Source organism: Melopsittacus undulatus, chromosome Z, assembly GCF_012275295.1.
Source record: "Melopsittacus undulatus isolate bMelUnd1 chromosome Z, bMelUnd1.mat.Z, whole genome shotgun sequence".
NCBI classification, from domain to species: Eukaryota; Metazoa; Chordata; class Aves; order Psittaciformes; family Psittaculidae; genus Melopsittacus; species Melopsittacus undulatus.
The window spans coordinates 26642047-26666665 of record NC_047557.1 but is presented as its reverse complement, the minus strand read 5'-3'; the positions used below and the strand labels follow the sequence as shown (position 1 = coordinate 26666665).

The following is a 24619-nucleotide window of genomic DNA, read 5'->3' as shown; positions in this document are numbered from 1 at the left end:
AATGTTGAAAGGAGATGCAAGCTTTGTTTGCATTTACCATGGGCCAACTTTGTCTCTGCTGCAACTTGTGAACACTGGAGTTTTGCTTCATTGTTACTGCTAACACACACGTTTCAGAGAAGGTTTTTGTCAGTATTTCCTTGGGAAGAATTTATCAGCTGGGAGCAATTCAAGAGTTGTGGAAGATTTATATACTAGAATCCCACCTTGTATTCCTTGGGTAGAATCCCAAATCCCCTCCACTTTCACCTCCAAAGAGTCATTAGCATTTATCAGGCAATTAATCTGTAAAAGGCAGATTATACCCCTATAAATCCATTATAATTACATTGATTTCGAAAGTGTTACTGAAGATTGATGCCCAGGTAACTGAGCTCCCAGTTGGTAAACTTTCTAAGGAAGACTCTAAATATTTCCTCAAGAGAAAACATCCCTTACCAAGTGCTATTTTTTTTTTCTGTTCTACATGTCCTCACCTTCCATCATAATGAAGTATTTTATATAAATACAACATGAGGTAATGACACTAACTGAGAAGGAAAATAAATTCACACTAGAATATCAAGCTGAAGTCTTCCCATCTGCTTTTTATTAACACCGGCCACAATCTTAACATTGTTTAGCATCATATTCTTATTTAATTCAGCCCATCTATTCCCTCTTTACCTTGCCTACTTGACAAAAGCTTTCTTATCAGTGCATTTTAATACCAGGTTTCACCCAGCATCTTCACAGACTCCTCAGACTAAATTATCTTAGAGAAAGTGGATTTATCAGCTATTTTCTGTTGCATATCCAGACACTAATGCACTATGCCAACAAACCATTTTGAAGTGTCAGCTCAGCCTTCTGTGAAGCCTATGATGTACTGTGGATACTGCTTTAGTGAGGCTCACAGGAGTCCCAGTTGCAGACCCTTAAGCTCTTTGTGCTGCTGCTCTATGGATAACATTAAGTCCATTATTTCTTGCACAAAACATATGCATTTACTGCATTAAAACAACTTAAATACTCTAAATAAATGCAGAATAAAAAAAGGCATTTATTCACTCATTGATACAGAAGGTCTAGTGATCCTAAGTACCTACGTAGTCTCAAAAAAGCATTAAAGCGTTGTTGTTTCAATTATAAATTTAACTCTTCCAAGACTGTGTTTACAAGAAGGCAAAGAATTAGCGATCATTAGTACGTTCATTCATGAGAATGAACATCATTGTGACTTTTGTGAAAGGAAGTGGAATCATGTTGGCTCCAATTTGTTATAATTCAGGTTATTTATTCATGTAATGGAGGCATGTATAGGAACTGTGCTCCAGACCAAGAGTCCAGAGGTGCCAGAAGTCTGCAACACCATAGGAAGCAATTGCATTTAACTCCATTCATCACAGCTCTACATGTCCAGCCATCCAGCCAGCTTTTTACCCAGGTAAGAGTACATCCGTCCAAATCATGAACATTTGGTTTCTCTGGAAGAATGCTGTGGGAAAGAGTCAAGAAAACATCTTTAGGTTTTACTTTGTAACATGGGCATGAGTTTCTCTGAACATTCTTCTTTAAATCATTCCGCAGTTAACCTGAAATACACCCATCTTCAACATGCTTGTTTCCTCACCCAGATGTGTAATAATTTTCTGTTTCTCTTGCAAACCTAAATGTAATCTCTTATTTACTAAGAAGAAATGGAAATAATGGGCTCCCAGTGCCTGTTAATGCCTCCAGATGTTCTCCCATTTGCACTGCAAGGTGGTACGACAAGAAGGCTAAGTGTGACTGGTTGCGCTCCTCTTCTCACACAGATCTCATTTCTCAAATTCCAGCTTGGTTCCCACAGGAAAACTTTCTGAAAAAAAAACAAAACAAAACAAACAACAAAACCAACAACAACAACAAAAAAACCCAAACAAACAAACAAACAAGCCCCAACAAAAACAAAAACCAAAATCAACCCAACTTTTTGAGAGACTCCTCGGCTCCTCAGAAGCACATCTTTAATACTACTCAGTCTTTCTTAAAAACACTGGGTTCACAATGCAGGTACTTCACCTTTTGAACTTGCAGATGTTAGTAAGTAGACCCAGGATATTATCTTGGTGTTTAATACAGAGACTCTTTTCTGTGCAGGTGTCCCAGAGGAGTAGCTGAGGTATGACAAAGAATGAGCTTTGTGCTTTGGCTGCTGTTCCTACCCAGAAGTTCATACAAGTGGAATTATTATTCAATATTATTAACAGATATTTAGTTACAGGATCATGATCTAGATGAAGCATAAGACCAATTTTGGTAGCAAAACTTATGATCATGAACCTGCACACACCTGCTCAATAACAAGACATACTGGTTTGAGGCTGACTCCAGCTCTGGTTGGGAATGCTAATCTATCGTGCAATGCTATAATTTTAGGATTTGCTTCATACCACTTTCTAATTATCTACACTTGTTTTTTCTCCAGTTGCCTATAATGGACCTCTCTCTGACACAGTGAGGGACATTTGGACTGTGTAACATACTGGCTATAACATGAGTCTTCATGTGGTAACTGTGCCACAGCAACTACCAAAACACCTCAAGGGTTTAGAAGTGAATGCAAGGGAATAAAGCATGTATAATCCATGGTAACACATCTGGGGCATGGAACTCTTTACTGCTGTTGCTGTTAATAATAGCTGTTCACATTTCTGTAGCCTGCCCCTCCCATGGTTCCCAAAGCTTTGCATAAAGTACATATGTAAAGTGACATGAACATGCAGCTGCCTCTGCCCCACTGGGTAGTGACCAGCTGGAACAAAATAGAAGACACAGTGAGGGAACTTATCTAAAATGCTTAGGATTATCAAAATGCAAACAGTGTTCTCAGGTCATTCTGATAATGCCCTGATTTCAGCAGATGTGATGCTGGCTCTGGACACCCCCTTGACAGACCAGCACTACCATTACTAGAAGAGGATGAAAGTGTATGAGGCAGCTGGGACCATGCTGATGCAGTATCTTACAGCTTCAGCTTTCCTCTCTGAGTCTGCAACTCTGTAGTTAAAACCTGCCTTTCGTCTCCTATTGAAACCAGATTTTGACATTCCTGGATTGTTTTCGTTCTCCCTCTCATTGCTCATGTTTTTGTTTAAGATGTTCGTGTTTTTCAGTTAGAGTGATAAAGCTGCACTAATGCACTAAATAGTCATGAAAATATTCCAAGACAACAGTATTATCCTTGTTCTATGTATTCACATAAGTTTGTTGGTGATTTTTTTTCTTGTAAATGCACAGAGATAAAGGTTCCTGCAGGAACTGCAGGCACTAGTAGTTACTTAGGAAATGAGGCATATAACAATCTTCTTTAAGTTTCACTCTCTGGCAAGGTTTACACAGTCTGGTTTCACCTCTTTCAAAAGGTTTAACAAGACATGAGTCTTGTGTGCGTGTGTTTATGGAAAGAAAAAGAAAGAACAGCTGTCAAGTGCTAGGAAGCATGAGACTGTGAGAAACAAAATAGGCTTTGTGGGCTGACCTTGGGTATCCCTCATCTACCTGAGTCTCCAGATGGAAAACAGGTGGTGCCAGAAGGTGGCAAATGTGCAGAAAGGTTAATATGCCTCCAAGTTTGTCTGCTTCTGACCAAAAAGCACTACTTCTCCTAACTATTCCTGCTTTTAAATGTTTATTATTTTGATCCAGCCTGGAAAGAGTTTGTTCAGAGTAAATCATACTCTGTTTTCCAGCAGTGGCTGGGACACTGGCCTTACTGACACTGAGAAGTCAGACCTTCAAGCACTTAAGGGGTACACAGCTTGTGGAAGCAGTTGTTGGAAGCAGCAACATTCTGCAGTGGAGGGGCTGAGAAATACATGGGAAAAGAAACTGCAGTCGGGGGTGTGGGAGGGACATGACGACACACAAGACCTAGCTGGGGTGCCCATAAAAAGACCCATGTCAAAGAGAAATTAAATTAATTCAAGAACTGTGAATGAGGGCCTCATTCTGTTGATTTCGAAGTTATCTTTGTATGGAATGAGTTTAAGGAGTGTATTACAATCCTAATCAATAATATCTTGCCCCAGACTTTTTTCAGCCATCTACCCAGTTCCCTCTCTATTGCATTTCCACTTTTGCATAGATTTTTCCAGTTCCTGGTCCATTGCACAGTCGAATAGCAGCAAGGACCTCTAAAAGCAAAGAACAGGGCTACTACTGAGTAACCACATCTCTTCTAATACTGAGAGATTTCTTTAGTTGTGGTATTCCAGGCAACCACATACTTAGTCAATGCCTAATGCTGTCTCTGCCAATAACAAATCTGTTCCTCCTCTAGATTTGCAGACACTTCTTCCTTGTTATAGAATAGCATACAGAAACCTTTTCCAACCACTTCCAAGCAGCCAACTGAAGTGTGTTGAAATATCATTTCCATTCCAAGTCGTTAATATGAGGTTACCTTCATTTTCACTCAGTTGTTTTAACAAAAGCTGCAGATACTATGCTGCAAATTCTATGGAGATGATTCCAAAGTCCTGGGAAGGAGATTCCTCACAGTGATGCCGGCTCGAATTAGAAATTTATGATCCCAAGACAGACGTGGTGGGAAATTGCAGATATTAGTTCTCTAAACTTCAGTGTTAAAGCTCCAACTGAAGCACCAATGAAACAGGATATTTATTTTGCATAATTTATTACCAGGGATCTTTCAATTTGGAAAAGTAACTAATAATGTGATTTTAAAAGTCAAAGGCAAATCTCATAGTAAAGGCTGTGAGAAAGCCATTAGATATGAGCACTGTATATATTAAGGACTTAGTTTTCTAAGCCACATTGTTTGTTTCTGTGCTCTGACTGGATAAACAGAACTTTTCCAATGAGCTTTCCTCTCCAGATACTTATAATCCTGAACTGGATTTCTACTTCATACCCTAAGTCTACAATGCTTGCTTGAATTTTGCTGTTCTGGCAAATAGCTCTGAAAATACTTTTATTGGCTACAAGAGGCACTGCAAATGGAAACAAAGAGATATAAAACCATTTTGAACAACTGAAAAAATGTGAATAATTCTTCTCAGATAATCTTCACTGTATATTTTCATAATATCATTTCAGTGAAAAGGAAGGGAAACTAGGTTTGCAAAAACTCTGAAATAAATAGGCCCCCTGGATGTACTGAATGTTTGATTCTATCCTAAAATTTCTTGCAGGGTGATAAATTTGGGAGCTTATAAAGCCGGCAATAATTAGCATAATCATTTCCCATATTTATTTTCTGTAAATGTATTGAGGTTGTCATCACTTGCCAAAGCACTTACTGAATGGATTAAAAAATCTACACCCATTTATGCAGTTAACACTGAAAATAGCATACATTTTAAAAGAATGACGATTTCAAGCTTTGCTTGCAAATGAGAGCTGCTAAAGCAGGAATCATAGAACATGGAAACATTCTCAAATTATTCTGGTGTTTTGATTCCCTACCATCCAGCAAGTACATTTTCTTTATGATACCAAAGCCTGATAGCTCCTTGCCTACCACTAGATTCTTTTTTGCATTGTCTTGCTTACAGTGAAGCACGCCTAGCCGGCTTGCCTCCAAGTTCCCAGCAAGCCTGCTCTATCTGCTGGGAACTCCATTTCTATTCAGGGGATTTCCTTCATTTATTTATTGCTTGCATCATGGCTTGTGCACTGTTTCCTCAGAGTCAAGGAGCCCCAGGTCTTCTGCATTTTGGTCGTGTTTTTCTTAATAGGAATCTGACAACTGAAGCTCCTGCTGAGGCACCTCTACCTCTTCCTGCCACATGGTCTCCTTTTGGAAACAATTATTTGAACTCTACCATATGGAGAAGCTGCATGTACTCAGCACTCTGGAGAAGCTATTCCAATCAGAGTACATGGCCACTCGGTCTGAAAATGTTCAACCTGGTTTAGAGGTGAATCAGGAGGAAAAGTAGGTTTGGAGGACAATGTGAAAACATTTATATGTTTACATTATACAAAACTACATTTACATTTACATTGTACAAAACATTATACATTTACAGTATAAACTGTAGTGTAGTGGGAATTCTCCATGCTACTAGGACATGATGACCTCACACCCAATATATTGCCTATTTCTCTATGCATGGGCGAAACTTGCTATGTACTTCCAAATGCTTACTCTTTGTTTCAACAACATTAGTTTTTTTCTATTGGTTATAACACTTAAAACATTGTCACAGATGGCTTAGTAACTCATCCTGGACATAAACAGTAATGATAACAAGAGGATAAAATGCTGCCTCCCTGCAAATTAAAGCATGTGTTCTCTTACCTTTTACTGAACCATGCAAAAATGCCACATCCTACAGATATTTGTACAGGGACAGGTGCCTTACAGCTGAATACACATGCTGTAAAATGCTATTTCACATGCATGAGTTTTAGGTCCTTGCTCACCCTCACTCTCCTTTGCTACTTTTGCATTCTGCCAGGCCAGAGCAGCACAAATTTTTTTCCCTTCCATTTCCCCAACAGTGTCATGTTCACAAGATACATTTTCTTCTCATTTCTACATAATGGCAGAAGAGCACAAGGAAATATGTGTCGGTGTGCAGGCCTTCAAAAACCACACAGTTCTTTCACCACAATTGATTTCCTACATCTATGTCTTATAAAAGCAGCATTGAAAAAAATCCTAAATATATATTCCTATAAAACAGGAGATCACAAACACTTCCTTTTACTGGGGAGTAGGTGAACTGAGATGTTTAGTAACAAAGATGACTAAAGCAGCTACAACAGGCAGCAGCAGATCTCTCATTGAAGCATTTCAGCATTTCAGCATACACAACCAGATTAACACTGAAGTAAGAAATTCAATTTAATTGTTAAGAAGACACTTGCCTCAGTTCTTAGATCACCTCTCAATCAGTTGCTTCAGAGCTAATCTGAAGGTATTTTTCATTCGCAGATTATATGAGATGCAGTATCTAAAAAATAGCTTGCACCATAGCCCTCAGTTTTGCAGCTGTCCCACAGGACATCTGAGCCAGGGTTACAAGCTTTTGCCCCAGGCAAAAAAGATGATTGTGAGAAAGGCTGCAAGAGCTGCCAGTGTCTCTTTTTAATAATTGGACGAAGTGGGAAAAAGCTGCAGGCAAAATGCTATGCTATTTCCATTAGGTGAGCTAATAGAAAATGTCAGCAACTTTTGTGGTAAAGGGGTTATGTTGTGTTTCATTATGTCTACTGAAGCTGGTAGAATAGAAACTATTTTCTGTCCAACATAGTGGAATCTGGTGCTCTGTATTACACTGGTGGACCTGTCAAATGTAGAGTTAAAAAGAAAATTCCCTTATTACACTATACATTTTCACAGATTAGAGGATTTCAGGGCAGGAAAAAACATTACGCTTATCCTGCTTGATTCACGCAAGAGTCTGAGGATATTTACTTGTAATTTCTCTGTCAAGACTATATCTTGTGGCTGAAATACAATGTTATTTCTGAAATATTCTTCAATTAGCGTCTTTGAAGTAGCTGAGAATTCCTCATTCCACAGATAAACACAACCAGCAGTCAACCACTCTCCTGGGTATCTCCATGAATATATCCAGCAGCAGACACTTGCCATAGAGTCTTGTTATGTCTCTGTCTGCTAGATTAAAGGCCTCTCTCTCCCGTATCAGAAAATTCTTTTTCTGTGTAGGTATGTATCAACCACAATACGTCACCTCTTAATCTTCTCCCTCTGTTTGATAAGCTAAGTAGACCTGCCTATGTTTTTCCCTGTAAATCTGGCCTGACAGACCTTAGGGCATCTTGTTGATCTCTTATGGTTGCTTCCTGAATTTCCGGTGCTTTCCTGAAATACAGCCATTGGATTGGACACCACCTTTCATTCTGTAGAAAAATAACATCATCTCCACAGTCTTGTTCAATACTCATGCTTAGGTACGTCCCATTCTCCTAGCAAAGCACCAGAGAGGAGCTGATGCTGGCTCAGTACAAGCCCAGGTAGAGAGCGGGTGTTTTCTGGAGCACAGCCCTCTGCTCTGCAGGCTGGGATCTAGGCTTGGCTGCTTCATCTCATTGCCTCTCTGGATGAGCAACAGCCCTGAACAAGCAGCAGTTTGTCTCTGACATCAATATGCAAATTGTCAAATTTACATCTAATTTACACTTATTAAATTTCTGCTCTGCACATCAGTATACTAACATTCATTTAAAAAACCTGATATTAAAGCCAGAAAATTCAGGCCCTAATCTCTGCAAAACAAGCAAACAAAAGCCCCAGTCCAGCATACTTCTCCCTGTGGGAAGACACTCAACACTTTCTACAGCATGTGTTAAGGTGTATGGGGGCCTGCCCATGAAGAGCATTTGTAGAACAGCTTTATCTGGTAGCTGCACCATTAAAATCAAGTAGACTTTGACACAGGTGGAATTATCCACGTGCATGATTCTTTGAAGTACCAAAGACAACAGTGCATGGTGAGAGGGAGTTCAGCAGTGCACTGGGAGGCTCTCCCTTACACTGAAGCTGTTTGGGTTGGTTTCTGAATATGAGTCTCCTGATTAAGTCTATTCTCTAACAGACCTGTGCCTGTGTGAATCCCACCACTACATATTTCTCTGTAGGAAATTCCTGTACTAATGGAGTAACATACCACAGCTGCTGCACAACATTTCTTTCAAGCTTTTATCAATTGCTGTAAATGAAATTCTTTGGTGAAAAAATTAGTTTCATCCAGCTCTAAAATGAAAATTGCTGCCTATCTCACTCCGACTTCACAGGCTGGGAATTTCCCTCTAGCATCAAAGGTTTTGAAAGTCCTGCTGCTGCTCTGACAACACATTCTCTTTTACTATTCACACGTCAGGGCTTCAAGATAGTGACTTGTGAAATCATTAGTGTAGCACTTAGGCCATGTAAAAATCTTAGGGCCTACCTAGGAGGCAGCATGTATGGTATACAGATGTCACCTCCCTCATACTTCCCAAGCTCTTGCTTCTGTTTTTGTAGGACAGGGACTCACAGAGATCTTGGGTATGACCAGGACCCCTTTGGGCTGGCTGCTGTACAGAGCAATCCTTTTCTTCAAGGCAATATGCACAGGAAAGGGAATCTAACAGGCATATAAGAAGTGAAGCATAAAGTCAGTGGCAGACTCACATACAATCCCATGACAAATTTCCCTTGCCTTTTCACAGCACATATTTTTGATGCCTTTGGTAGGGCCTTGCTGTCAATGACCCTCAGCTTCCTCATCATCTCAACTTCTCAACTGTTAAACACAGCTTAGCACCTGAACCCCTCCTGAAGTGGGAAATGTAGTGTGGCATAACAAACTGCTGATACCACGAAGTACTAGCTATGATGAATCCCTGTTTCCATGCAGTAGTGTGGCAAGGCACATGGCAGGAAAATGGAAAGGGTTTATCACCCTCAAAGCCTCCCAGGCTGCACAGGTTACTAATTGAAACTGCAAGGAGAAGAGAAAAAAACCTGAGCACTGCATTACCTTTGCTGCAATGAGAACAGATCAGTGAATAACTGCTTGTTGTTTCTCAGCCCTTGAAGCCACCCGTGCCAGTGCCCAGATTCAGGCATTCCCTTTAAAGAGATGCACATCAGCAGGCTGACAATGCAGATCCACAGCTGACTAGGAAGCCAGTACCTCTGCACCACTGCTTGCAAATATACTGTGCAAAAGCAAGTACCTGAACCAGCACATGCTCTGCCCTGCTAGCATCCATACCCCATTCAGATGGTGCTCAGAAACTTCTCCATGGCTCATGCAGATGCTGTGCAGCACAACATATAACCTTTCAAGGCAAGATCAGATCACTTCTTGTAGGCCTTTTGCTACGTGAGCTTTCAGTCTCTCAAACTTACACCTCACAGCCATCTTCAAGTAACTTAAGAATAATTAGAAAGCACTTTTCCAGGAGTCCTGTGATATGCCTCACTGCCCATGGCAACAGGAGATATGTAAAGTCATTACAGGATAATGATAAAAGGGTGAAAGCTAACACCATAATTATGTACATTAGCTGTACCACAAAAGCTATTATGGGAGCACAAGCGAAAACTGTAACATGGCAGATTTTCCACAGCATTCTGCCTCAACATTAAGGAACCTAACACAGTGTGGGACAAACGATGTGGTTACATTTACCAGACCTTGGAGTGTAGCAGGTAAGTAATAGTTCCTAACCATGCGCTCTGAGGCCAGGTGCAGAGCATTAGTGATAAGACTGTCATTTATGCCTCTACAAACACAGACACCACACACTGAAAGCCACCATTAACCTCTGGAGGTTTAATGAGCGACACACCCAACAACAGAACTTTTGAAATAGTTATACACCACATGGAGCATGGCAGGAGTGTAAGGAAGGTCTCCTGAACACAGTGCTCAACAAAGTCCTTAAAAGGAATTGCTTTAGAGCAATGCCTGGTAGCAAACTGAAGCCACCTCTTTGTTCACATCATAGAATCATAGAGTAGTTAGGGTTTAAAAGGACCTTAAGATCACTTAGTTCCAACCCCCCTGCCATGGGCAGGGACACCTCACACTAAACCATGCCACCCAAGGCTTCATCCAACCTGGCCTTGAACACTGCCAGGGATGGAGCATTTACCACTTTGGGCAATCTGTTCCACTGCCTCACCACCCTAACAGGAAAGAGCTTCCTCTTTATACCTAACCTGAACTTCACCTCTTTAAGTTTAAAGCCATGACCCTTTGTCCTGTCACTACAGTCCCTAAAGAAGAGTCCCTCCCCAGCATCCCTGTAGGCCCCCTTCAGATACTGGAAGGCTGCTATGAGGTCTCCATGCAGCCTTCTCTTCTCCAGGCTGAACAGCCCCAACTTTCCCAGCCCATCTTCATAAGGGAGGTGCTCCAGTCCCCTGATTGTTCCAGTCTCCCTCTTGGCCCTCCCCTGGACTTGTTCCAACAACTCTATGTCCTTTTCATGTTGAGGACACTAGAACTGCACACAATACTGCAAGTGAGGTCTCCCGAGAGCAGAGTAGAAGGGCAGGATCACCTCCTTTGACCTGCTGGTCGCGCTCCTCTTGATGCAGCCCAGAATACAGTTGGTTTCTGGGCTGCGAGCACACACTGCAGCCGGCTCATGTTCAGTTTCTCATTGATCAACACCTCCAAGTCCTTCTCCACAGGGCTGCTCTGAATCACTTCTCTGCCCAACCTGTAGCTGTGCCTGGAATTGCTCTGACCCAGGTGCAAGATCTTGCATGTGGCTTTGTTGAACTTCATGAGATTGGCATTGGCCTACATCTCCAGCTTGTCAAGGTCACTGGATTCCATCGCTTCCCTCCAGTATGTCAGCCACACCACATAACTTAGTGTTGTCTGCAGTCTTGCTGCGGGCTCACTCAACCCCACTTCCATGTTGCCAATATGGATTTGGACAGATGAAATTATATTGCAGGCTGGTTTTAGTGCAGTTTAACTTCCTTCATGAGAGAAAGGGACACAGGAGAAGAAAGAATCATACTACCATTATTTTTAAATAGCATGATTTTCAGAATTCTTTTTAAAACACAGTAGAAGGCATTATGCGGGAGTCCTACAGTCTTACTACCCTGTGCATATGGGGCAGGTTTCAAAGCCTTAGTCTGCACTTGTTCACCTGGATCCTAGGTTGAAACCCATCAGCAGGGAAATCTTCTGCTATTCTTTTCTGGCTGTTCTTTTAAGATCACTTACCCTGTCAGGCTACAGCAACATAAACATTGTACCCCATGTTCTTGAGTTAGCATTTTGAAGGTGCCCCTTTTTTTGTAGCTGTAAGTCTTGACCTTTGACATCTTTGTAGGAAAGAGAATGAGTGTGAATAAGCAGTAATTTCTTAACTGCTTTAGGCAGAGGTCAGGCAGGGCGACAAACTGAGAGTCAAGGTAACAATGCATAAGACCATCCCATTGTGAGTGCTTTGTGTGTCAGTGAACTTGATTCATACTTAGTGTGAATAGAGGAACTCCCAGCTATTTGAGGAATGTCAGCAATTTTGTCATAAAGAAACTTTGATCTCGCTCCAATTTCCCAAGCTCATTCATTAGCTGAGAATGTGGAGGGTAAGATAGACTCTCTTCTGGGAGACTGCCTGCCTGCTACTTAAATAAATCACCTACTTTTTCTCCCTGTCCTTCTCATAATAAAACAATCCCTCATGGGTCCTCTTGCTGTATGATGAAACTTTTGACTCCAAAGAAATCTCTCTCTGATGCATGGGCTAGGAGGAATGCCTTTGATTTTTGAAAGTGAGGGTCAGATTCTATAAACATACCACCCCAAAGCTGATCAGTCCCCATCTCCTCCCACAGTAACACGAGTCATGCTGGTGACCTTTTGATACTTCTAACAATGTAGAAGTTGAAGAAGTTTCTAGCCTTCACAAAAAAAAAAAAAAAAAAAGAAGAGTTCTCTTTTCTTTGTCTTGCCAGCTCTGTCCATTTTGAAGCATTGAGCACTCTCTTTTTTCTCCCTGGACAAGCTGTCCTACACCAGGACTGTTGGGCAGACTCTGAGCTTCCCCAAGCAGAGCAAACATCAGTTGGGCTAAACTTTCACATGCTGTTTGCTCTCTCACCCTCTCCACAGGGGTGTGAAATGTGCCAAGATGAACATCTCTCTGGCAGGGTTTGAGCTTTTTTCCCTATTCTGATTTAGGATAAAATTTAGTATTCTAAGCTATCTTTCATTTGCACTGTTATTATGATAACACTTTTAAAACAAGGACACTTTTATCTAAATGGTTTTTTTTTGTTGGTTTTTTTCTCCCCAAATAATTAAACTCATTTACCACCTCTTTTTTAATCCTGCCCCTGCTGTGAAGCAGGAAGTCACCTTTTAAAAAAATGTTAAGTGAAGTAGAGAGAAACTAATTGATTCATCCAAGGGTCAAAGGGTGTCAGCAGCAGAAGGAGAAAATGAAGCAAAGCATCCCAGGTCTCTAGTGCTAGCCTTCAGAAAATATGCTCTGCCTCAGGTTTCCTTTATGGCACCACCTACGTTTTTCAATTACTCTCAGTTAATTTCAGGCCCCAGTTTTTCAATATCCTGGCTTTGCAAGCAGTGTGTTCATGTTCTCAAACAAACAACACTCAGAACTCACCAGCACAGTTGTTAAGTATCCTAATCTTACATGTACTTACCTTAGGAAAAGAAATCACAGGCACACTTGTTAAAACAATCTTAGTGCCAGCTTTCCCCACATTTTAATCTTATAAAAATGCCTCAACTACACAAAGGGATTCAGAAACATGTTTATGAACATTTTCCAAACATTTTTTAAGATTACTTTTAAAGCATTATAATTGCCAAGTGATGACATTTTGGAAGCAGTGGGGCAGAAGTATCTTATAACTCCGTCTCCTCATAGCCCACTCTTGGCATCTCCTCTTATTTCATTAAAGGCTTGGAGGTGAAAGCTGTGTGAAACTTTCACTTTGGAAGCAGACCCCCTTGGTCTGCTAGGCATTTTGAAAGTGCCAATGCTGATTGGATGCAGAATGTGCATCAGAGTTATCCTAAATCCAGACTTCTAGGATGTGGTGAAGGCTGGCTGTACAACTATCCGACTACAGGCAATATGGGTCAGTACTAATGGGAGAGAAAGCCATCTTTTTCACTTATCTCCTTGGGTAAAATCATCCCTGCAGATGCCAGGGGCATTATCTTTTGTTCTTGTTTTCATAGCTTTGCAGTGAAAACTATGATATCTTTTACTTGCTTTCAAGTCCAAAATGGTGCAGTATCAGAAAGCAGAAATCATACTTTGTTCTCCTAGAAACAGCCTCTCCCAGTGCTTTGTGTTTGTAAGGAGAGGTGCTGCAGGGAGGAACAAGGTTCTCTTCTTATCTGCACACTGCTTTTAAAATTACTTAGCATGCGGCTTCTTTGGACAATGAATGTATTCTCCCCTGTGAGGCAGAAGGATCTGCTGCAAACTTGTGCTGCTGCACAATAAATCAAACTGCTCAAGTATGCTACAATAAAAATACTTGCTTTGAAGTACATTAAATGTCTAATTTCCTAGTGGTAACAATGATGCCTTATCATGTTTCTTTTTTTGTTGTTGTTGCTGTTGGCTTGTTGGTGGTTTTTTTCATTTAGCCTCTTTTCTCTACACAGTTGTTTTGTTAACATGTGTGGCTGTCTAACAACTGGATTTTGGATTCCAGATGTTTTGGCAAGAGAAAGCACAAAACGGCCATACACATCCCAGAAACCTCATACCACCCAAGTAGCTGTTATGTCAAATGGCTAGTGTAAGCCTACCCAGAAATCCCCCCCTCTTTCTCCCCCTAGATGGCTGCTAACCCTTTACTCATCAATACAAAATGACAGAAATTCTATTCCACAGCTAGTATTTCAGAAACATCCAGGGTGGGGGATATAAAGCCACATGCAAATAAGATCCATGTGGTTTTGATGAAAAAAAAGAAGGTATTTTAATTAAATAATAAGCTCAGGCTCTTTTGTGGTGAACAGAGTGATCAACTCTATGATTAAAGGTATACTTGTACACACAGACGCACATATATGAATGCATGCACATATATGCATGCAAAATTAATACTTTCACAGGTTGTTTATGATGCTGCTGGTTTTGATCTAAGGATTTTCCTTCAGGAAAACAGAAATAGCAGGGAGAGGCAGTCACTAATTTTATGCATGTGTTTATGGGAGAGGTGTCTTCTTTGGAGAGGACAAGGCTATGACTTACCACTTTACTGTACAACACCATTACTACTCAGTATGGATTTCCTGAGATGTTCCTTCACTGCTGGAGGTCATGAGCTAAAAGAGCAATAAATTGAGAGATCCCAGATTGCATCCCAATTGTTAACTAAGCTCTGGAGCCAACCATTGAGAACAGAGGCAAGACAGGTACGTAAGGAGAAGTATAGCATTTCAGATTATTTTAAATAATTTTCTGTTTCTTCTCTCATGGGAAATACTGATGTGTGGATTATTGACCTATTACCATGCTTCCTCCCACATTTTCTTCCACTCTGAAAAATTTATCATATGTTGCAATAATTTTACTTTCTTTTTAGTACCAAACAGCTGTGGTCCCATCACAGCCCCAGTGCTTTAGATGAAATTGGTCTCACCATTGCCAGACTTTCTGCTCTGTATTTTTGAAAGAATCTTTCAATTTTACTCTGGATGGTAGCCACAAGGGAGAAATCAAAGACGTTAACTCCTGAAGTTAACTCCTGAGTGGGTGACTTCACTGCCATTAATTACTGATAGCATAGGGCTTTATGGAGGAAGACATGACCAGAAGGTGGAATAAAACAGGCAGAAAACCAGAAGAACTGAAGAGTACAAGAAAGACAGTTAATAGAAACTGAGACTGGGTAAAGATCTTGAAAGTGGGGGATGGAATCTGAAATCTGACCCAGAAAATGCTGATTCAAAGAGAAATGACTAAGTAGAAGTTACAGTCAAAGGAAATTATTATAGCCATTGTGTTTTTAATGGAACAGAAGAAAGCAAGACTGAGATCATCATCAGAAGAAAATGCATTATGAGAGGAAAGAAGGAGCAGCAAAAACACCCCACTTGACCAGACAGACAGGAGGGAGAGAGGCAGATGTTGTAAAACAGAGTTGATTTTGGTGTAGACAGCCTAGGCTAGAGCCTGCCAGCCCAGTACTCATACATGGCACAACATGGTAGTATGGGCCATGGCAGATCCTCTAGGCAAGTCTGCTCTTGGCTTTATAGGCCCCAGAATGGAAGTGGGAGGATCTGGTTGTTAAGGGAGAAATAAATGACATCAAGACTGTGAAAATGTGGCAAACCCAAGGAACAGTGAATCTTCCTGCTAACACAGGTATACCTCTGCATTCTGTCATCTGAAACTGGGAACTTCCTTAGCCCCAGTGCCATGCTCCCTTAAACTTCATGTCCCTCAGCTGTGGCATGAAGATGTTACAGCTTTCCAAGAATTCTCAGATTCATCTATTAGAGAACTAATTAGACAATACTGAAAAAGAGACTTGTAAAGCATTGCAAATGACATTGCTATTATTTAAATTACCAAGCAAAAAACCAGAGACTGTTTTCATGGGCCTTTTCTTTACCAAGACGATCACCACAGACAATTGCAACGGTGACTGTCTCCCAAAGGTCCAAATTATTTATGGTTAGAGAATCTTCTTAGCTCAACTCAAATAATATTTAAAGTCTAATTCACCACTGTGAATTCCAGCTGCACATATAGGACCCCAAAAGGTAACTTTCTATTTAATTACTCAATATCTGGATTCAGCTGCATTTACAAAACTTAAATTCCATGTCTGCATCTGCATCTGAATATGAGTATGAATGTAAATCTTTCCGGTTAAGAAAATCTATGACCATGAACATGAATGGTGGGTATAGTGGCATTGTCAGTGTCATAACTGTAATTCTACCAGATAACAGTCATGTCCAAGACTTGAAAAACATCTCCTCTGTCTGATGGAAACTGTGTACTGAGGTCTACCTTTAAGGTCAAATTTTCCTTTGAGTCTTTTTGACCATTTACTGAACTCTTGCTACAAAGAGGAGTGTTGAAATAAATGCTTCCAGCTTTATGCATTGCAGACCCAAAGACATAGCTCTAGGGTTAATGTTTAATAGTAGTATTTCAGAGTCCTGCTTTAGTTCCCCACTGCCAAATTCATCAGTCTCCTTTCTTCAGAGTGGTTAAAAAAAATATCTCCTCCATTTTAATTTTCTTTTTCTGGAAGTTTTTAGACCCTCTGTAGTTGAAACTTTAGCATTTCTTTAGCCGGGGAGACTGACATGAGCAGAACAGATATCTGAAGTTCGTGTGAATAAGAACCTACAAAGAAAGCTACTAATAATGTCTGAGAAACTAACAGGGCTTCAGGATCTGGCCAGCTTGTAGAGCTTTCATATTAAATCATAGTACACTGAGCCTTCTGAATGAAGGCCAGTTCCAGGAGACAAGTGATGTTAAAGGATGGGCTATTACCTAGTTACTCCTGTTTCAGTTTGTACAGATGCCATCGCATTTGTGCCAAACTGACAGGGGCTATTATAGAATGATCACAAACCAAAAGGGAAGTCTGATGTTTTAGTTTAAGTAAAATAAAATATCATTTTTCTTGAGGAAACTGAAGTGATACTGGCAGAGTAAATTGCATTTTTTCATGCAAGTAATTACAGAAGTAACATATTTCTAACCATCCGTGTGTGCTGCATGCCACACATCCACTGAGATGCCATCTTTTGTGCTTTTTTTCCCTTAAAAATTAAAAAAGATGCTGTTTCAATCAGGTTAAAAAATCAAATCCAGATCTAGATTTTGTTTATTATTACGCTGCTCTGAATATTAAAATGCTAAAAATTCCAAGCCAAAAGGATACATTCTCGATTTCTTTACATATTTACATGTACATAATTTAGCTATGTATGTATACATATATATTCAGATACACTTCATTTACTCAAGAAGCCCACTCATGTTATTTATTTTTAAAACGTTACAAAACTGAAGTGTTTGGTAAGAATATTTAACACAGATATTAATGCAAATTTTAAATAGATCTTTTTTCAATTTGTCAACAGCTATAATAAATAATGATGGTGTACCCCATATGGAACATATTCCATTTTATTCACCACACTCAAAAAAACAATCTTGAGCTTCCCTGTAACATCTATTAACAGATTATTTGCACAGCTGGAAATTACAAGAGCACAGAGATTTCAGTTGGCAAGACACCTGGGCAGAGGCTCAGACCTCAGCTTTTCTCCTCTTTTATTCTGAAACAGAAGAAGATACCCACTAGGACATAAGGGTTCCAAACGTTCCCCTCAAAGGAAGCAAATACTGGACCAGAACAGTGTAAACAGCCAGTCTAATGGCTGTGAAGGTCAAGAATGTTGGGAAGTCTCTCAGCCACTGGCTGCTGGAAGCTGGGAGAAAGTGGCAGGGGAAGGTTTAGCCTGTAGGTGCCTTTTGCGCATACTGAGCATCTGCAATTGACCACTGTTAGCAGATATGGGATGCTGGACAAGACAGGCCGTAGTTCAAGCCCAGTATGTTGACATTTGCATTCTTGTGCCGACCAAAATGAAAGTATCGTAAAGCAAAAAAGAACAGCACTATAAAAATGTTTAATTTACCTCCATGAAAGGCACTTGCCATTCTTCTTGTCAATATTTGCATCCAAATCTGATTGAAACTACTCTGGAATGAAGAAAATATTGGTGAGGGCATCACTTACTACTGAATCTTTCTTCACTGCAACAGTCACTCCAGGCCAAGATTGTTTGCTTTAGCTTTGCTCAATAGATAGACATGTCTTCCTGTCCACCCACCCTTGCCAACAAATGACAGATCCTTATCTGTTTGTTTTTCTGCTCCTGGGTCCTCCCCCACTTTTCTACCTGCCTCACTTAAATTATTTACTGAGGCTGTGAAGTTTGGTCTTATGAATAGAAGCTTAGGTGCAGAAATATAAGAGATAGAAAGATGCAATTGCCTCAACCAAGGCCTGAAGTGAAGAGGGCTGAACACATATATACATATGCAGTATATGTAACTTCTCTTTTCCACATCCATTCTCTGGATGAAATAAATATTGGAAGTGAGTGTGGATAAATCACAGTGAATCCAGATCTGAAACTTGGCAGGTGTCTACCTTCTGTTTAGCATCCTAAACTGAGAGTCAGTAGGGATTTAGATACTTAAATATTTCTTAGGATGTGGCAATAAAGAAAATAATACAACCCACTCAAGTGCAGAGGTATTTGTTTTGTTGGGACATACTGATATCTCTATTTCATGACACTTGACAGACAATTGGCCACTACTTAAGGGCTCATTAGCCCTTGTTTTGTTGAATTGGGAACTTCCCTAACTTCTCAGTTGCTCTGAGCACAAGATGTACCTCACTTCATCTAAAGTGAAATGGATATCTGCTTTACCCTGATTTTTTAAAATTTATTTTGCTTCAGAAGAACATTAAGAAACTCTGATTCCCATCAAGCAATTTTAAATAATGTGGTCCCATCTTCATCTCCAATCTGTTGCCTACAAATCAAAATACTTTAAATGTCACAATTCATTTTCCACTCTTCCCCCAGCCTGCTAAAAACCAACATCATTAACTTGTTTCTCTAATTAGCTGGCTACATCCATTGCCAAACCAGATTGCTATGAGCTATGTCCTCTTACATCATTTGCTTATTAGCAGAATTTATTGCAGCAAAATATAAACAGCTAAGAGATTAACAGTTACTCTAGAGCTGTCAGGATGTCTCTAAAATGACTGCTGTAATGTCCATGTCACTAGCAAGTGCTAATCCAGGCATACGAGCTCTTTATACCTACCAGATAGAGGATGGCTTTATCTGTTTAGGTAACTAAGAGTCACACTGGGGAGTTTCTCAGAAAAAATCATGGAACTTAAATGAGGTTTTATTTTTCAGACAGAAGCCAAAGTAGTAGGAGAGCATTGGCATTAGACTTTTCCTTTTTTTACATAGATTATTAACACCAGTACAAGATCTAAGCAGTAACTACATATCTTAGTTTGTATAATAATTACCAAAACAAGAAGAAAAAAAAACAACAAACCCAAACCAAAACAAAACCCCAGGTGCAATGCCTCTCTATCCTTCCTGCATCCCTTTCATCTCTTAGGCTGTTGGTACTAAAGAGATGATTGCAGAATTTCTGATTGGGCTCTGGGCTCTGATTGGGACTATGGGATCCTCTGCTTCAGAAATAAATTGTAGTCTATATTTCCTATTAAATGGTAGCTTGCTCTTCTGCTTCTAGCATCATCCACCGTGTTCTAAATTCCCAGCATCTAAATAACACAGCCTGGTTTCCTTTCCTACACTTTCAGTTTTTGTAGCAATTCCTGACTTGCACTATCAACAGCTCTACAGGATACTGATCTGCTTTCTATAATAAGATAAAGTGAAGCCTGAAATACCTCTGGGTTTTGGAGGACATGATCTGAACAGCTGAAAGATCCAACAATATTGGAAAAAGTCAGTCAAGGAAGGCTTTTACTGGGACATTAATCACTACAGGGTAAACTCAAAGACAAAGAAAGTCCCTAGATTTCTACAGAAAATCTCCAGAAAAAAAGAAGCACACACTTCTTTTGGTGATGGGAGTACCTCAGACCACAGAAGCTTGCTGTAGAAATAAAGTTTAGGACAAGTGCCAGCAAATGTCAGAATGGCCACCAAAGACTAAGGTTAAATGCAGTAGTGTGACTTTAGAAAGCACTTTGCAAAGATTTAGCTGTATGACTCCTGTTACAATCAAAGCAAATCATAATGCTTTAAAGTTTGCAAAGTATCTTAAAGTATATAGCATTACTGATGCTCCCTTTTCGCCCTTATCCAACCTCATCAGAAACTCTATAGTGGGTATTTTTCTTCTGCAGTTTAAGTAACAGTCTCCTATTGAGTTGCCAGCATCTGAATTATAATTTATGTTTGTTTTTCTTTTCCAGCTCTCAAATGGTAGTGGTTAGAGCTGCACAAAAAATGGCAGGGTGAGTTAATCTCTTCTGCAAGCCCACTGATTTGAGAAATCCAGAAGAACCAGTGCAGCTAGGATACATGCACAAGCCATCTTAACTGACCATTGAGTTATATCATGGGCATGGCTGGTCCTTTCCTCATCTGTTTGGTATGCTTTGGAAGAGCTCATGAATTTTCCATGCTGCTGGTTTGATGCCCGCAGGGCTTTTTTTTTTCATGGGAGCTGTGGATTGGTGAGTAATATGGATGGCAGAAGTATAAGCTCAAAGGTGAGGTCAGCATTCTGTTGGATGTCAATGGCAGCCCAGTTGATGTAATCTTTTACCCTTTGTTGCAGTGTAGACCTTCACAGTTCAGGTCAAATTGATGCATTTTTACTGGAGTGCCTGGAGCTCCATCTCTACAGAACCGGTTGTTTTCTCATAGTTCTTACAGTCTTCATTTCTTACAGAATGAAACACAGCTTTTGAAGACTAAAATGCTGTTATGTACTCTGAATGCACTTCATTGGAAAACTGCATGACAACACAGCTGGATGAATGGCTCGCCTTCCACCCTAGGACAAAAGCAATCAGAAGGATAATGGAATGCCTTCTCTAGCCAGAATGTGCCTTACACAGAAGCCTCATTATATATATTCAGGTGTCTTTATAACTGTGGGCCTTGGCACAAAGTCACAAAGGAGGTACAAGCTGCTCCTTAGAAAGGCCTGGTGCATCAGCCCATCCATATGTGCAAAGACAAATATTGGCTGGGTGATGCTCTGAGCAGGATATAAAAGTGCTCTTCTCAGCTTTGGTATGAGTGACATGCCTACTAATGATCTCATAGGCCAGGTGTGGTCTTCATGTCATAAACTTTCAAATGGCCCAGAACCTCAAGGGACATGCTACCTTATCTAGACAGCTGGAAAAGGACTAGGGGTCCATTTGGAAGGATCCACCGACAACAGTTCCCATTGCAGTGCAGGATTAAGCTGGATAAGCAGCTAAGACAAGAGGCTTACTTCCCAAGTCCTCTTGCCTCAACCCTACCACAGCTTTGTCTCAGCAAAAAGAAGGGCACCACAGCAGCTTGCAAGCAGCCTGCAGCCACCCCAGCACAGCACTCCTTCCATCAGGATGAACATTGCTCCCTCATCCACCTAGCTCCTGCGTAGATGACACTCTTAATTTGACAAAGTGCTTGGCTGCATGAGACCATTCACACAGCCACTGTTGTTGTATAAACTATAAGCATCTGCTAAAATCTCCTCAGAACCATTTGCAGGTGTATGTACCCAGAAGCACCACAACTGAGAAAAAATGAAGAACTGTTACTATTGATTATTTTATTCCACATCCTACAGAGACCTCAGCTCTCCCACTTCTCAGTTTAATACATTCTGCCACGTTAAACTTGATTTCATTAACTGCAGATGAAATTCTGCTGGCTTGCAGACATAAGCATCAGTGAAGCCAAACAGAGCATTGTTGCCACACTTTGATAGTAGGAAAGCTTGAACATCTGGCTGCCTGAGGGAAAGATGATCTCAAGAACAGGGGACAAAGTCTGCATGAGTGATTTCTGGCCTTGGGCCGAGGTGCTGGACCTTCCACCATGTCACAAATCTTCCTTGACTAAGTATCTCATTTGCAGAAGCTACTTAGCTGTGTTGAACTACCCAATCAGGTGGTGATTCTGGCTGAGATGGACACCAAGGCACCAGCAGAAACCCAGGAGTACAGTAAGAGTCCTGCTATGACACTGGTGGGGAGAATCTCTGTGCAGAAAGAGCCCAAAACATAAGGGAAGATTTGATTACAGGGGAGAGGACTATATCTAACTCTGCAGACAAGTATCCCAGAAAAAGAGCCACCCCCACATCCTCTGTCCCTCACTCAATTTTATGCCAACCTAGTATGCTTTAATTTGGGTTGAAAAGTTTCACGGATGAATTTCAACAGCCAGACTTCCCTCTGTCACCATTCATACCATGAGGATGGATAGAAAAAATCTCTGCCTTTCCGAGAGTTGCACTGGGGCTTACTTTGAATCATTTAAACAAAGGATCCTCATATTACTCCTTGTGGTGGGAGGCTTATCAGGCTAGATGAAACTACATGGTTTTGTTCTGAAAATTAATATTGGATGTTTCATACTGAAACCTTACTAAAATGAAAATGCATCAAATATTCAATACCCATGTACTGCAGACAGATATCTGCTTGTGTACAAAATGCATATTGATCTAATCTAAAAATGGCAGCTCATTATCAAAATGGGATCCAAGTTTAAGTCATTAAAAATACAGCTGGAAATGGCAATTTCTGAGAAAAGTAGATTCTTGTATGACATCTTTCCCACCCCCAAATAAAACCTAAATAAAATCTGAAATGATGACAAAGAATGGAGTTTGCAGGGCTGTCTTTCACTTTAATAACCATATCTTTCACTTTAATAACCATATGCAAGTACCGAATGGTAAGACTAGCACTTTATATGCAAAACAGAAGTCCCTTTTTTTTAATGTAGTCTATAAAAATGCTCCAGGGCTTAAATAGCAAAGCAAACTTTGAACTGTCTTTGTTCTTCTGCAGAAATCTGAAGGGGAAAAAGTTTGGCCTTTGAGGTTGTAGGAAGTGTTGCTTTATGTTCTCCTGTGAAACCCATAATTAAATTATAAAAATGCTCTGGGCTTCAGAACAATTCAAAGAAATGAGAAATGAGGCAGGATTTGTAGTCCAGAGAAATCCTGAGATATGGCAGATTTCCTAGGAAATCTAATTCACACAGCTGTGGCTTTATGAGACTTGGACACACCTAGAAGATCAAACCCAGATGCTGAGAAAGTGTTCCCAGGTCTGAAATGATAAACATGCTGACGTCATAGTTATTGATTTGTTTCTAAAATGCAAAAGCCTATGCAGAAAGATTATGCTCTGATAAAAATGCCATCATTTGAAACATATAACTGTTTTCTGTAGATTACTTCTCAGAGCAGCTGCAAAAACATAATCTATTAAAGATAAAACTGTTCTTACAAACACAGTACAAAGGACTACAGAGAATGAATAAGACATCTGAATTTAGAAAAAGATGTCATTAATTATAGTAGCAAGAGAATGTTGTTCCATCCCAATCAAAGACAGTGTCCTGAGGTTATAACATAGATCTGTATGCTGGTTTTGGCTGAGGTAAAGTTAGTATGTAGCTGGTATGGGGCTCTGTTTTGCATCTGTGCTGAAAACTGTATTGATAATTACAAAGATGTTTTTGTTACTGCTGAGCAGTGCTTACACAGAACCAAGGACTTCACTGCCTCCTGCTGCACCCCACCGGCAAGTAGGCTGGGTAGGGGCACAAGAACTTGGGAGGGGACACAGCTGGGACAGCTGTCAGGGTTATTCCATTCCATATGAGATCATGCTGAGCACATAAAGCTGAGGAATGAAGAAGGAAGGGTGGATGTTTGGAGTGATGGTGTTTGTCTTCCCAGGTACTGTTACATGTGATGGTGCCCCGCTTTCCTGGAGATGGCTGAATATCTGCCTGCCGATGGGAAGGAGTGAACAAATTCCTTGTTTTGCTTTGCTTGTGCGTGCATCTTTTGCTTTACCTGTTAAACTGTCTTCAACTCAGCCCATGAGTTTTCTCACTTTTAGCCTTCTGATTCTCCCCTCCATTCCACTGGGAAGGTGAGTGAGCAGTTGTGCATGGCTCAGCTGTCTGTTGGAATAAAACCATTAAAAACTGAAGCTGAATCACTGAATCTGAATTATCTTGAATGTTTCTTTTAGGGACTCTTTCAATTTCAGAACCAGGTCTGACTCCAGATTTTATATCACTTTTGATTAAATAAAATACAGTTTGTGCACATCCACAGAGTATGAAATTTAGATCCACTGAGAAGCAGAATTTTTTTCTTGTCAGGATCAGCTGTATGTCCCATAAGCATCAGGAGAACAACATGCCAAGATGAAGTTTATATAAAAAATAGTAATATGTGATTTCTTTTGGGGGTAAAACTTGTTATACAGAAACTTCCCATTAATTTCCTTCTCCCACTAACAGATATGTTCACATGAAGGCACCACCACACACAGAGTAGA

The 24619-nt window shown here is 40.3% G+C and overlaps 1 long non-coding RNA gene across 1 annotated transcript; it reads left to right on the top strand.

Moving 5' to 3' along the window:
• Positions 1-14809: 14809 nt before the first annotated feature.
• LOC115947442 (uncharacterized) lies at positions 14810-22883 on the top strand. The gene is made up of 3 exons (XR_004081369.2): positions 14810-14885; positions 20498-20539; positions 20980-22883. It is a non-coding gene; the product is annotated as an uncharacterized lncRNA (long non-coding RNA).
• The last annotated feature ends 1736 nt before the right edge of the window (positions 22884-24619 follow it).